A 16541-nucleotide genomic window follows, 5' to 3' on the forward strand; every position below is an offset into this window, starting at 1 on the left:
GGGAACATGAGTGAACAGCTCTTTTCAAGTCCAGCCACAAATTCTCAATTGGATTAAGGTCTGGACTCTGACTTGGCCACTCCAGGACATTAACTTTGTTGCTTCCTGTGTATTTTTGGCTTTATACTTGGGGTTATTATCTTGCTGGACAACAAATCTCCCAACTCACAGTTCTGTTGCAGACTGCATCAAGTTTTCCTCCAAGATTTCCCTTATTTTGCTGCATTCATTTTACCCTCTACCTTCACAAGCCTTCCAGAGCCTGCTGCAGTAAAGCGTCCCCACAGCATGATGCAGCCACCACCATACCTCATGATAGGGATGAGGTGTTTTTGATGAAGTGCAGTGTCTGGATTATGCCGAACATAATGTTTATTCTAATGGCCAAAAAGCTCAAGTTTGACTCCAGCTGACTTCAGACTCTCCCACATGCCTCTGGCAAACTGTAGCTGAGACTTCATGTGAGTTTTTTTCAACAGTGGCTTTTTCTTTGCCACTCTCTCATAAAGCTACGACTGGTGAAGCACCTGGGCAACAGTTGTATGTACAGTCTCTCCCATTTCAGCCACTGAAGCTTGTAATTCCTCCAGAGTTGTCATAGGTTTCTTGAAGGCTTCCCTCACTAGTCCCCTTCTTACATGGTCCCTCAGTTTTTGAGGATAGGATATTCTCCAAGGGATATTCAGTGACTTGGAAATATTCTTGTATGCATCTCTTAACTTGTACATTTCAAAAACCTTTCTGCAGAGTTGCTTGGAGTGTTCTTTTGTCTTCATGGTGCAGTTTTTTTGCCAGAATACCAGCAGCTGGACCATCCAGATACATGTGTATTTTTATTACAAACAAGTGAAACACTATGAATGCACACCATCTCCAAAAACAGATCTCCATTTAACTAATTATGTGACTTCTGAAACCACTTGGGACACCAGTGATGATTTGGTGTGTCATATTAAAAGGGGAGGGGGGAGCGAATATTTATACAATCAGTTATTTTTTGTTTTACATTTGTAATTAATTTAGATTACTTTGTACAGATCTGTTTTCACTGTGATATTAAAGAGTCTTATTCTGTTGACCAGTGTCAAAGAAGCTATATTAAATGCACTGTGTTTCAGTGTTGTGAAACAATAAAACAAGAAAGCTTCCAAGTGTGTGAATATTTCTTATAGGCACTGTACAAGCAGGTCATCCAGTTGTGGTCAAAGTGAAAGCGTTGGCTCAAAGCTTTGTCTGGTGGCCTGGAATAGATCAACAGTTTGAGCAGCTTGCCATGTACTGTTCAGGATGTCAGCACATCTAGAAGTTACCAAGAGCAGATTTTTGGTATTAGTAGATGCAGCTACAAAGTGGCCAGAGTGTTTCCAATAGCTTCTACTACAGCCTGGCACACTGTTGATGCGTTGGAAAGCCTCTTCTCAGGACTGGTGTTCCAGAGCATTAAATCAGTGACAATGGACTGCAGTTTGTTGTGGAACAATCTCAGTCATTCCTGAAAATGAATGGACTAAGATTTATTACATCTGCACTGTACAGAGTCTAAAGAATACACTGCGAGTAATGTCAGCAGAACACACTACACTGACTGAATCAGAAGCTCATCAATTTCCTTCTTACATACCACAATTCAGCACACTCCACAACCAACAACACACCAGCTGTGCTGATCCTTGGCCATCCCTTGTGCTCACATTTGGTTCTCCGTAACCCAATCTGAGAAGGAGTATGCAGAACAAACAGCTGAGAGAAATTTAGGGCTCCTCAAACAAAAACGTCTGATGTTTCACTTCTGGGTAAGTTGTCCTGATGAGGGACTACAGAGGTAATCAAAAGTGGGTACTTGGAAAGATTAAGAACTAGTCCAGTCTCATATACAGTAGAGATTGCATCTAATGTCATCTGGAGATGACACGCTGATAACTTGTGGAGCGCAGTGTCAATTGTTGGAGAAGAAAGGTGTCCAGATTGTCAGAATAGCTTCCTGCAGTCCCAGAGTCAACTTCTATGACCACCAAGGAACAGGCTCCAGAACCTGAGATTGTTTCACAGCCATAAGCCTCTCCTACCAAGCAAAGTTACCACCATTTATCAGGAAAGACATTATTCCACAAGAGTAAGAAATCTTCCACAGTCACAGATGACTAGAAATGCATTACGTGTTTGAGTTGAGATGCATTGCATATTGTGTTGGAGTTTATACTAAGCAGGAAAGAGTGTAATGTACTTAATATTTCAGTAATATTTGAGTAAATATATTGTTTGATTAAGTGTTTTTGATTACATAATTCATTATGGGTTATATGTAAAAGTATGGCATTCGTCATAATGTCACCACGTCATATATACACACCTAACTGAAGTAAAGTAATCTTGCACATTCTCCTGGGCTCCTTGTTTTTCTTCCAATTAGTTTACCATGTGTCAGTCCTCATTGGAGGATCAGAAATGGAGCAAGTCAACAAATTAAGTTCCTTGGTACTATTATTTAGGAGGACCTATGCTTGTCCCACCACGTTAGTGCATTTATGAAAAAAAGATGGCAGCACTGCTACTCTACTTAGGAATTTGCAAGAAATTGGCATGGCAGCTAAAACTTTGGCAAACTTCTATAGATGTGTGGTGGAGAGTATATTGACTAGCTGCAGCACAGCCTGCTATGGAAACAGCAATCTCCTTGAACAGAAAATCCTACAAAAATTAGTGGATGTGTCCCAGTACATCATGAGTAAAGCTCTTCCCACCATTGAGCATATTTACATAAAATGCTGTTGTAGGAAAGCAGCATCCAAGATTGGGGACCTCCACCACCCTGGACATGCTCCCTTCTCACTGTTGCCATCAGAAAGAAGGTACAAGAGCCTCTGGACTCAAACCACCAGGATCAGGAACAGTTATTACCCCTCAACCATCAGGAATAACTTCACTCAACTTCACTTACCCCATCATTGAAATGTTCTCACAATATATGGTCTCACTTTCAAGGACTCTTCACCTCATGTTCTCAATATTTATTGCCTGTTTATTTATTTATTATTATATCTTTCTTTTTGTATTTGCACAGTTTGCTGTCCTTTGTACACTGGTTGAGTGCCCAAGTTGGTGTGGTCTTTCATTGATTCTGTTATCGCTATTATTCCGTGTTTTCTGTGTATGCCTGCAAGAAAAAGGATCTCAGGGTTGTATATGGTGACATACATGAACTTTGCAAATTAATTTACGTTTGAACTTTGAACTTCCGAGTTACAAAACATAACGCACCCTACTGAATGAGACAAGCAGTTTACTTTGGTTTAATCCTCAATGGAATGCAGCTGGGGTTGGGGAGTTTAGAGGCTCCACAGCCTTAGTGAGCTGGACATTGCCACCAGTGTCCAGTTTCAAACAATAGACATTGGTTATCCTGATGGACAGGAGGAACATCTGGGTTTCATCTAGTGCCACAGAATATATCTAAAGGCTTTTACAGGGGGCATTACTTAAATTATGTCATTATCTGCCATTCCCTTAACCATTGTGTGAAAATTATAAATGTCTATGCTGCAACTAAAATCATTCTTAAATAAAGATATACTCCTGTTAGTCTGAGAGAGATGCCTGATTGTATACTTATGGGTCCAAATAAAATATCATCAAGGCTAAGTTTTATATGTTCAAGTAACACCTGTCATTTTCAGCTAATGGATACTGAACAAAGTGGACAAGTGACAATCAGAATTTTTTTTACAAATTCATCATTTTGTTATTAAATAGTTGTATTAGTTACTTATAATATGATAAAGCATATTCCATTTGACATGTGGAATCCAACTATACTACAGTTAGAATTCCACAATTTGTCCTTTTAAAACAAAGCAAAGAATAGGCTCAGTACAGAGAGAAAAAGATTGCATTATTTATGTCAAAGTGTAAGAAAATATTGGCAGCAATATTGATGTAAAACGAAGAAAATCATCCACAATTTCTGTCAATTAGTACTATTTGTTAGTAAACTTAATAACTAATCTATTTTAATTTATTTTTATACTTAAATAATCAATCACATGGTGGTTGTTGGTCATGTCCGACGATGACAGGAGACCTGGGCAGGTGAGTTTTTAAAGTGGAAAATTCGTTGTGGGGCAGTTCCACAATCTCGATGTTAGAAGTCTGGGTCAAGTGGTATGAACAAGCATCACAAACTGGTGTCTTCTTTGTTTGCACTGGATGACCATCTGTGCCTTGTCATGCCCTTTTCCTGTCCGCGGAGTGTTGCAGTACCACCTTCTTGGCATTCCTGCCTGTGGCCATCAAACTTTACAACTCCTCCCTTGGAGGGTCAGACACCCTGAGCCAATAGGCTGGTCCTGGACTTATTTCATAATTTACTGGCATAATTTACATATTACTATTTAACTATTTATGGTTCTATTACTATTTATTATTATGGTGCAACTGTAACAAAAACCAATGTCCCCTGGGATCAATAAAGTATGACTATGACTATGACTATTGTAGATCTCATCCACCCAGTCCGCTGGAGTTGACTTTGCATGCTGAGATAGGCATGTCCCTGGCTCATGAGGCTGCTGGCTACCCTCGCTTGATTTAGCCTGTCTACTGAAGCTGTGCACCGGGGTGTCGCCACTGTCGCATGCAGACAGCTACTCGGAGACACAGGATGAGAAGCGAGTGTCCCGTGGAGACCAAAGGTGAGTAAGCTGCCTGGAATAGACACAACAAGTCCTTTCACTAGAGGTGCTACTCCTTCCTAGACACCCCATAAATTCCAACCAACCAAATAGTACCTAATTAATCATACTAAAGCAACTAGCCAAACATCTTAATATTAAGATAAATATTTCCTGTGAGGCTATCCAAACACATCTGTGTTGTAAAGTATGCATGGGGTGTACAATGCTGTTCTTATATAAGATGGACTGAAATGTTTGTTTCCTATTTACAAGAATGCCTCAATTATCACTCTAATCCATCTGATCTCATGCAGCATTTGTGTCCCCATTGATTAGAAATGTGAAGATGTGACTCTGGAACGTAAAATTAATTCCTTTCATTTAAAATTATTTGTGTTTTCATTTAAGTTTTTTTAGTTTTTTAAATAATATTAAATCTTTTAGCTGAGTTTTAAAAGTTAAAACATTTCAGAATAAAATAACTTTATTAGATTTTTTCCCTAAATTTTAAAGGTAGGAAGTCTTTGATGTCATAGACAACAAATACACTGCAATGGGCTTTAATAACAATCAAAGTCTTGTTAGGGATGCTTTAGGAGGGGGTTTCAATTGCTTGTGATCCTGCCATCCCTCAGGTCTCATTGATGGAGTATGGAATGTTTTCAGCAAGATAGAACATCCACATTTGGACCCTGCTGTGATTTGTGAATTCATGTCACCAAAATCTGATAGAGTCCATAGAACCATAGAACCATAGAAACTACAGCACAGAAACAGGCCCTTTGGCGCTTCTTGGCTGTGCCAAACCATTTTCTGCCTAGTCCCACTGACCTGCACACGGACCATATCCCTCCATACACCTCCCATCCATGTATCTGTCCAATTTATTCTTAAATGTTATAAAAGAACCCACATTTACCACCTCGTCTGGCAACTCATTCCATACTCCCACCACTCTCTGTGTGAAGAAGCCCCCCCCCCTAATGTTCCCTTTAAACTTTTCCCCCTTCACCCTTAACCCATGTCCTCTGGTTTTTTTCTCCCCTTGCCTCAGTGGAAAAAGCCTGCTTGCATTCACTCTATCTATACCCATCATAATTTTATATACCTCTATCAACTCTCCTCTCATTCTTCTATGCTCCAGGGAATAAAGTCATAACCTATTCAACCTTTCTCTGTAACTGAGTTTCTCAAGTCCCGGCAACATCCTTGTAAACCTTCTCTGCACTCTTTCAACCTTATTTATATCCTTTCTGTAATTTGGTGACCAAAACTGAACACAATACTCCAGATTCGGCCTCACCAATGCCTTATACAACCTCATCATAACATTCCAGCTCTTATACTCAATACTTTGATTAGTAAAGGCCAATGTACCAAAAGATCTCTTTACGACCCTATCTACCTGTGACGACACTTTTAGGGAATTTTGTATCTGTATTCCCAGATCATACAGCCATAGAAAAATACAGCGCAGAAACAGGCCCTTTGGCCCATCTAGTCATGGCCAAACCATTTAAACTGCCTACATCCATCAACCTGCACCGGGACCATTGCCTTCTATACCCCTATCATCCATCTACCTCTGCAAACTTCTCTTAAACATTGCTATTGATAACAAACTTCTCTTAATCATGCACCACTGGCACTGTCTTTACTACTCAATCAGCAAGTGTCTTCTCACACTTCAGATCTCTGACTGGCCACTGCTCAAACTGCCAGGAGTTGATGCCTTTTCTACTCAATGGCAAATCTGCGTGAGCAACGTCTTTTCCTGCTTCCAATTTCTGACTGACCACTGCTCAAAACACAAACGTCTCTTGCCGAAGGGTTTCAGCCTGAAACATCAGCTGTACTCTTTTTCTAGATGCTGCTTGGCCTGCTGAGTTCCTCCAGCATTTTGTGTGTGTTGCTCAAAACACGAAGTAATTTTTTTGATCTATTACTTGTGCTGTTTATGTCAAAAGGTGAAGCTGCAATTTGAATATGGCAGATGAAGGGAACACAGCAGAGTAGCGTGGCATTCAGGGGCATAGAAATGTGTAATGCAATAATATTGTTGCTCCATTACAAACTTTGATTCTTTCACAACTTTCTTGAATGAGTAAGTATCTGATTGACCCAAAATCTGAACTGATTTTTCTCCACACATACTAATATTTATTGTACAAAATGGCTTCTTAAAATGTTTTCCTTATTGGCAAGGATGTAGTCTTATCTTTCATTCCCTCATGTGTAATGTTGTAGCACATGGTGTATGTAAATCACCAAGTACAAACCTAGTCTATTGATGGTCCTTTCATAGGATTTTTTGAATTTGTTTCGACAACTTTGAAATAATAATTGTATGGGAACACGCTGCATGATAGACAGAAGCTCACAGAGTAAACAACTTTATTTTATACTTCTTTTGTATTCTGTCATCATTGTCTTTTAAAGCAGACGGTGTCTGCTGTCTTACCCGTCAATAAATAAACAGCAATTTGTTTTCTTTCACAGTGGGTTCGCGCTGCATGCACATGATTAGGAAAAAAGATGAAATTTTATGTCTGTACATTTTGGACAACACAAACTGAAAACAAAACTCGTGTATGTGTTTTATAATTACAGGTATAACAATGCTCAAAAATCAACTACGCAAAACAATAATTTGTCACCTATCTTTGTGACAAATTTTAGTCCATTGAAGTACTTAATAAAAATGGACTTGAAGATTGTTTTGATTTTCTTTGTCATGTGAACATTTCTGAAAAAGAAGCAGTGCATGCTGATGATATCTTACAGAGCGGTCCCCAACCACCGGGCCGCGGACCGGTACCGGGCAGCAAAGCATGTGCTACTGGGCCACCAGGAAATGATATGATTTGGCGATATGAGTCAGCTGCACCTTTCCTCATCCCCTGTCACGCACTGTTGAGTTTGAACGCACGCGAGGTCATGACCCGCGCGTCATCCATGTCAGCATGGGAAGAAGATCAAAAGTATGTTTGACATAACATCTCTGCTTGCATTCCGGGTCAAAGTCAAGGCTGAATATCCTGAGATAGCCACGAAAGCACTGAAAACATTGCTTCCATTTCCAACATATCTCTGCAATGAATGCAATGAAAACTAAATTGCGGAATAGACTGGGTATAAGGAACCCCGTTCGAGTATCGTTGTCTCCCATCACCCCTCGATAGGACCGTCTTGTTGCAGGGAAACAAGCCCAGGGCTCCCACTGATTCAGCGATATTGGTGCGTTGCAATGATTTTATATGTTCATACGGAGAAGATATGTGGTGTGTGTTTAATATCCAAGCGTTACTTAAAATGTAATGATGCTATTGACTTATATAACCATATAACAATTACAGCACAGAAACAGGCAATCTCTGCCCTTCTAGTCCGTGCCGAACACTACTCTCACCTAGTCCCACTGACCTGCACTCAGCCCATAACCCTCCATTTCTTTCCTGTCCATATGCCTATCCAATTTTTCTTTAAATGATAACATCGAACCTGCCTCTACCACTCCGACTGGAAGTTCGTTCAACAGTTGCTTCAAGCTCCCCTGTCCTCCCCGATAATTGACTTATCACTATATTCATGTGAGGAAAATATGCGCAGTGTGTTTAATATTAAATTCCTTAGATAAACCCTTTTAGAAATGAAATTGAGTGTATTAGCCACTTATCACCTATATTCCGGTCGTGATTACCCCCCCCCACCCCCCCCCAACAGAATCGCCAAAAACGATTTATAGAAAAAAATCAGGACATACACGCATGAGCAAGTCCTGCATGCGCACTGGTGCCCGCGGAGGGCTTCATGGTCATTGTAGTCTTACCCAGTGTAAACACAAAGTATTTCACTGCTACTCTTGTCCATTGGCAACCCTACTACCCGCTCACCCCCTCCCCCCGGTCGGCCGGTCCGCAAGAATATTGTCAATATTAAACCGGTCCGCAGTGAAAAAAGGTTGGGGACCCCTGTCTTACAGTACCCATGGAACTATTTAATATAACTGGATGAAAGAGTTGACCTGCGATCAGCCAGGTAAGTGGATTTTGGTCTTGGCCCGAAATGCCCACTGTACTTCTTCCTATAGATGCTGCCTGGCCTGCTGCGTTCACCAGCAATTTTTATGTGTTTCGCTTGAAATCCCAGCATCTGCAGATTTCCTCGTGTTTGGATTTTATTTTCGGTTGGGCTATGATGTTAACAGAATTTCCCTGTTGTGGTCTTTTAATCAAACAGTTCCACAATGGCATTAGTATCTCGCACAAGCCTTTGTATCTTACAGTCAGCTTAAAGTCCAATGTAAATTTATTATCAAAGTGCATACTGTATATTTCACCATAAACAACCATGAGATTCATTTGCTTGTAAGCAATCACAGTAAATACAAGAAATACAATAGAATCAATGAAAGACCAGACCCAACAGGACAGACAACAACCAATATGCAAATAATAAACAACAAAGTGTGCAAAAACAATAAACAAGAGAAAATCTGAAGATGCTGGAAATCCGAGCAACACACACAAAATGCTAGAGGAATTCAGCAGGCCAGGCAGCATCTGTGGAAAGGAGCTCAGTCGACATTTCGGGCCGAAACCCTTCAGCAGGACTCATACAATAAGAAAGTGAACAAAATGAAATAATAATAATGATTAAAAAATGAACAATACATATCAAGAACATTAAATGACGAGTCCTTGAAAGTGAGTCCATAGGTTATGGGAACAGTTCAGTGATTGCAAAGCAGGCAACACATTTTGTCTATTAACATAGGTTCAGAGAGTTATATACCATTAAAACAAGGCACGTATCCTGAGTCTGATCAAGAAACACCAGCCATCAACACTCATTTACATTAATCCCATTTATTCCCCCCCCAACATATTCCTAACAATTTTCCCAAAGTTTACCATTCACTTACACACAAAGCACAATTTAACGTGAAAGCACGGAGGAACATCTGGTGAAACTTCTGAAATGCCTGTTTCGCTGCTGCCGCTACTGTGTGATCCGAAATCTCCGGAGGGGAAGGCCCCGAATCCTCGACTTTGTTTGTTGCTTGGCGGCTGGGGTGGGGTCGAAGTGCTCGGCAGAGATGGTGCTCGGTGCTCAGTGTGGGAGGGCTGGTTGGAAGCTCGAAGTTTTCGGACGGACTCTGAGTCAGACTGTGGTCAGGTGCTTCCAGGATGCTGCATCGGCAATTTGCGACACTGGAGGCTCATGGCAAGGGGAGTTTCTCCCTTCTACCGTCTGCGTGAGATGTTGGGGCTATCGGGACTTTGAGACATTTTTTTACTGTGCCCATGGTCTGCTCTTATCAAATTACGGTATTGCTTTGCACTGTTGTAACTATATGTCATAATTATGTCGTTTTTGTCAGTTTTAGTCTTGGTCTGTCCTGTGTTTCTGTGATATCATGCTGGAGGAACATTGCATCATTTTTTAATGCATGAATTTCTAAATGACAATAAATGAGGACTGAGTGTCCTCATAATCTAATCTAAAAATAAAGTTTACCATTCACTTACACACAAAGCACAATTTAGAGTGGCCAATTAAACTACCAAACCATACATTGTTGGGATGTAGGAGGAAACACCCAGAGGAAATCCATGTTTACAGGGAGAAAATGCAAACTCCACATAGACAGCATCAGATGTTGGATTATCTACACAACTGTGCTACCCACAATCTGCTCTTCCATTTGCTCCTTTAAATGTAGTAACAGGTTCTTAAAGGAAGAAATAAGTAAGATATGGTAATATGTTAAAGGTTGTCTGATTGTTTCAGTAACTGGCACAAAATTAGCCCATTGTGTTCAGTAAGACCAAAATCCTGACTATAATCACAAACCCTGGACGTGTACTGAACTTATACTTGAACATTCAAACTTTTTCAATGCCAACATACATTCAAACACTAGAATGTTTCAAAAACACATTCCTAATTATACCATCAATATTCACAGTTTCAATCATGGTGAATTATGTGTTTTATACAAAAACATTATGTTAATGACTTATCCTTTTGAAAAGGACTCCTCACATTCCAGTTAAGTCCCTTTAATAGCAAAGTAAAACAAATCTTGAGGGCTTGCTATATTTGAAACAAATGGTATATTTTTCCCTTGATATTTTAGTCTGGCAAATTGGCGGAGCTTTCAGCGGGCAAGTATCTGCAGTGATCAGGATCATACATTCAACTAGAACCAATATTATTGATCTCATTGATGTTCTTGAAAATACAAGAGATGCACTTTTGGAAACATCAGTGAGCCTGATGAAATTACAGCCAAAGGAATGCTGCATACAATTGAATCCTTTCAAGTACCCTTAAAGACAGAATCTCTGAAACCTGCACACAGGATGCTTTGACAGAAATAGTTTTACTTCATACTGGCTCGGCTTTAAGATGGCTGCACTGTGACATTTTTGCCCTGATTTTCACTGCACTCAGTCTGAGTCTGTGACCCGTTCCAGCTGCTGCAGACTTCGTGTGCATAGACTCACTTTCATTCGGTTGCTTCCTTTTATTGTTTATGCAGTTGGTGTTTCTTCCTCTGTGCTTTGGGTGTTTGTTGGTCTGTTTTTAATAGGTTCTTTTTTAGTTTCTTGTTTTGAGGCTGCCTGTAAGGAGATGACTCTCATAATGTATACATACGAGGGGTGATTGATAAGTTCGTGGCCTAAGGAGGAAGGAGTCAATTTTAGAAAACCTAACACATTTATTTTTCAATATAGTCCCCTCCTACATGTACACACTTAGTCCAGCAGTCATGGAGCATGCGGATCCCTTCTTTGTAGAAGTGGTCCACAGCAGGGGTGATTGATAAGTTTGTGGCCTAAGGTAGAAGGAGATGAGTTATTAATTTCAAACTTTCTGCATTATCACTCAAAGAGTCGAACTGCACGTGCATTTAATGAGAGCGTCTTGGACCTCCAGGTGGTCCACAGCGGGGGTGATTGATAAGTTTGTGGCCTAATGTAGAAGAATATGAGTTATACAGCTCTCGTTACATGCACGTGCAGTTCAACTCTTTGAGTGAAAATGCAGAAAGTTTGAAGTTAATAACTCATCTCGTTCTACCTTTGGCAACAAACTTATCAATCACCCCTGCTGTGGACCACTTCTGGAGGTCCAACACGCCGACTTCTACAAAGAAGAGATCCTTATGATCCACAACCGCTGGACTAAGTGCGTAAATGTAGAAAAAACAAATGTGCTAGGTTTTCTAAAATTGACTCCCTCTACCATAGGCCACAAACTTATCAATCACCCCTCGTACTTTGGTAATAAATGTACTATGACCTTTGAGATTTTTAACATCATGACACCAAATTTCCAACATTATGAATTATGGACCTCCAGTTAAATGTTTCAAAGTACTTATTGTTAATTTGTTAAAAACATGAAAGTTCAGGGTGGGGGGGATGCTGGATTCTTCTAATTAAAATTCACTTCTGAACAGTTTTCCCTTTTGCTCAGTGCTATTCTGCAACCTTACCATCATTATAGACTGCACAGTTGACTTCCTAATTAATTTTCCTAAAGACTATAGACGGAGAGAACAATTTAAAGAGGAGACTTTAATGTAGGTAAGAAGTAATAATGTCTTTTGCAGGGAATGCTAAATGGATTTCCAAAAAGTGGTTCTTAGTTGTCTCTGCTGCATTTCCCACACAACAATTTACCTCCTCCTTCTAAAGATAGTAATAAAGCTTAATGGGTTCCACCCAATCTAAATTACCTTACACAAGTTAATGTATGAGGTTAAATTGTGAATGCCATCTGGTTCTACAATCATTGTGGCATCAATATTGTCAAGTGATTTATTTGACTTTGTGGCCAACAAGATAAAGACCACTTTATCAATTCTATATAAAAAAATACTGAGGACAAATGTTACAGGGAGAGTAGGGGGTTGAAGTCTTGAGACTTTCAGAATTTGGCTTGGTTATTGTTCACTAAAAACTTCACTCCTTCCGCTTGCTCTTACACTGAAGGGATTGTGCCTGATGCCCTTACCTTAAGTGTTAAATGATTAAAGTTCAAATAGACTGGAGTGAAACCTTCTATATAATTTAAACCTGAGACAAGAATGTCTGAAAACATATTTGTCATTCATACTTTGTGTTTTTCTTGAGGACTTTGCAATTCAGTCAAACTGAGTAACTGGTAGGACTGGAATCGAGATTTACCAATCTGATATAAAGACTGATAGGGACAAGTTAAAATGGTCTAACTTCAAAGTAAATTTATTAGCAAATACCTATAAAGCACCATATACTATCTTGAGATTCAATTTTTGCAGGTATTCACAGTGGAACAATGGAATACAATAGAAATAATGAAAAACCACACTTAAACAAAGATGGACAAACAATCAATGAGCAAAAGAAGACAAACTGTGGAAATACAAAACAACAAGCAAACAAATAAATAAACAATACTGAGAATATGAGTCGTAGCATGCTTGAAAATGTGTCTATATGTTGTGGAACCAGTGAAGGGTTGAAATGGATGAAGTTACCCCATTGATTCAAGAGCCTAATGGTTGAAGGGTAATAACTGTTCCTGAATCTGGTGGTGTGGGACTGAAGGTTCCTGTTCCTTCTTCCTAATGGCAACAGCAAGAAGAGGACATAGCCTGGATGGTGGTTATCCTTGACCAGCGATTCCCCAACCACCGGGCCGCGGACCAGTACCGGGCCGCAAAGCATGTGCTATCGGGCCGCGGGGAAACGATATGATTTGGCGATATGAGTCAGCTGCACCTTTCCTCACTCCCTGTCACGCCCATTGTTGAGCTTAAATGCACGCGAGGTCATTACCCGCGCATCATCCATGTCAGCGCGGGAAGGAGATCAACTCCTCGAGCTTGCAAATGACGGCGGGCTGAAAAGTATGTTTGACATAACATATCTGACGGCATTCTGGATCAAAGTCAAGGCTAAATATCCTGAGATAGTCACGAAAGCACTGAAAACTTTGCTTCCATTTCCAACATTTTTCTGCAAAGTGGAGATTTCTGCAATGAATGCAACAAAAACTAAATTGTGGAATAGACTGGACATAAGGAACCCACTTCGAGTATCGCTGTCTCCCATCACCCCTTGATAGGACCGTCTTGTTGCAGGGAAACAAGCCCAGAGCTCCCACTGATTCAGCGATATTGGTGTGTTGCAATGATTTTATATGTTCATACAGGGAAAATATGCACTGTGTGTTTAATATCCAAACGTTACTTAAAATGTTATGATACTATTGACTTATAAGTGACTTATATAACCATATAACAATTACAGCACGGAAACAGGCCATCTTGTCCCTTCTAGTCCGTGCCAAACGCTACTCTCACCTAGTCCCACCGACCTGCACTCAGCCCATAACCCTCCATTCCTTTCCTGTCCATATACCTATCCAATTTTTCTTTAAATGATAATATTGAACTTGCTTCTGCCACTTCTACTGGAAGTTCATTCAACACTTACTTCAAGCTCCCCTGTCCTCCGATGATAATTGACTTACCACTATATTCATGCGAGGAAAATATGCGGTGTGTTTAATATTAAATTCGTTAGATAAACCCTTTTAGAAATGAAATTCAGTGTATTAACCACTTATCACTTATATTCCAGTCGTGATTAACACCCCACCCCCCTCCTCCCCCGATCAGAATCGCCAGAAACGATTTGCAGAAAAAAATCGTCAGGTAAAAGCATGCGCACTGGTGCCCCAGCAAGGCTTCATGGTCATTGTAGTCTTTCTCTGGGTAAACACAACGTATTTTACTGCTACTCTTGTCCGTTGGCAACCCTACCCCTCCCCCTCCCACCGGGTCGGCCAGTCTGTGAGAATATTGTCAATATTAAACTGGTCGCAGTGCAAAAAGGGTTGGCGATCCCTTTCCTTGATGATGAATGTTGAAATTAACAGAACTTGTTGCATAAATCTGGGTTTAGAAGTTTTACTGGAGTTGCAAGTAAGGTTTTAAAAACAATAAGTTTTAATAGCGATGACATAAGGAAATGCAGAAAGGTTGTGAAGAGGACAATAGGAACTTCAATTTATTGTCTGGATAGTGAAAAATGCGTAATAGTGTATTTTGGCAGGAAAAATCAAGAAGTACATTATCCAAGTGGTGAAGAGATTGTGGAGTTGTCAGATGTGGAGGAATTTGTGTGCACTGGAGAATGAATTGCAAAAGGCTTGTGATGGGGATAGTGAACAAAATTTAGATTGAAGAGATTACAGATGCTGGAATCTAGAACAAAAAGCAAGCTGCTTGAGTTTCATCTATGGGAGAATTTGTTGACATTCTGCATCAAAGCCATTTTTCAGGACCTTGAGTGGCATAGGGAGACAGGGATTGGTTGATGCTCGGTGGAGGCAGGCCAAAAAACAAAATGAGGCACATCGAGCGAGATGAAAGGAAAGTAGGATGAAGGTGGAGACTGCTAGGAGAGTAATAAGTAGGAACACAAGTGTTACAATTGCTGGAATCTAATCAGTCAGATTCAAGAATCAAGATTCATGTTTGATTAATGCTATTTCCAGTAAGCAATTTCTAAAGGAGAATGAAGTAATTGCTATTCTGGATCCAATACCACACAAGAAAACACAATAAGATAAAGAACACAATAAATGTGCAAAAGTCTTAAGCATAGCAAAGTTGACTAAGATTTTTTGCACAATACTATAGTACTTTTTTGTATCACACTATACTACTGCCACAAAAAAAATCAAATTTCATGACACAAGTGAGTGATGACAAACCTGATTCTGACATGAGTCTCTATTGTGGACTGAGAGTGGGAAGGGGGCTGGGAGAGGGGAATAATATTTGGGAAAAGGGGAAAGGAAACGGGAGGGAGCAGGAAGCACGAGAGAGACATTCTGCAATAGTCAATAACCAAATTCTTTGGAATCAAGTGACCCTGCCTGGGGTCTCAGGGCTGGGTGTGTCAGCACCCATGCCATCCTTGTCCCTGGCAATCCTTCTCTGCCATCTACCCCACACCCCACCCACGGCACCACAACCTCACCATTCCCTACATCCTTTGGTCCCGCTGGATTTATAAACTCGCTGTCCACTCCATGTTGTGCACATATCTTAGACACCCCAGCTATGTGTATGTGTCCAAGACTCTTAAGCACAGTACTGCTCCTGGATTGATTGTATGTCCAGAACGTGATGCTGGACACTGGAGTATCTGTACATAAGGCGACTCTGACAAAAAACGGTAGAGTAGTGGTGGTGGGGCTGGGCAAGTGTGGGATAGAGTGTGCAGGTGTTGATCACCCTTACTGATGAGGGAAAGTAACTCCTTTTGAATCTACTGGTCTTGGCATGGAAGATGATAATGGGATTCGTTAGGAGAGAGGTGAAAGACAAATAGAGCCAGGACCATTTTGGTGTCAGGTGAGTGACATGTGGAGAATGGATCCAGGAGGAGGAAGGATTGAAAATGGATGTTGGTGGTTTGGGGACCAGTTCGCATAGGAAAGAAAATAAAAATGGAATAACTGGAAGAGGACTGAATTATTCCGAGTGGGATCAGATTTCAGCATACAAAATCTCAAGAGGATAGATGTAAAAAGAATGTTTTTACCTGTGGGAGAAACTAGATGCTCTTCATTAGTTTGAGTTTCTCTAAGGAACAACATTGTTTATAAAATAAGAGACTACCTAGTTAAGTGAATGATAATGTTAGACATCTTTTCTCTCTCAGAATATTATGAGAATTTGGAACTCTCTGCCTCAAAGGAGAGTGGTAGCAGTCTTCGTTTATCTTAAAGGTAGAGAATAGGCTGAGTGAACTCGGCCTTTTTTCCTTGGAGTGACGGAGGATGAGTGGTGACTGGATA

Source organism: Mobula birostris, chromosome 5 (assembly GCF_030028105.1).
Source record: "Mobula birostris isolate sMobBir1 chromosome 5, sMobBir1.hap1, whole genome shotgun sequence".
NCBI lineage: Eukaryota > Metazoa > Chordata > Chondrichthyes > Myliobatiformes > Myliobatidae > Mobula > Mobula birostris.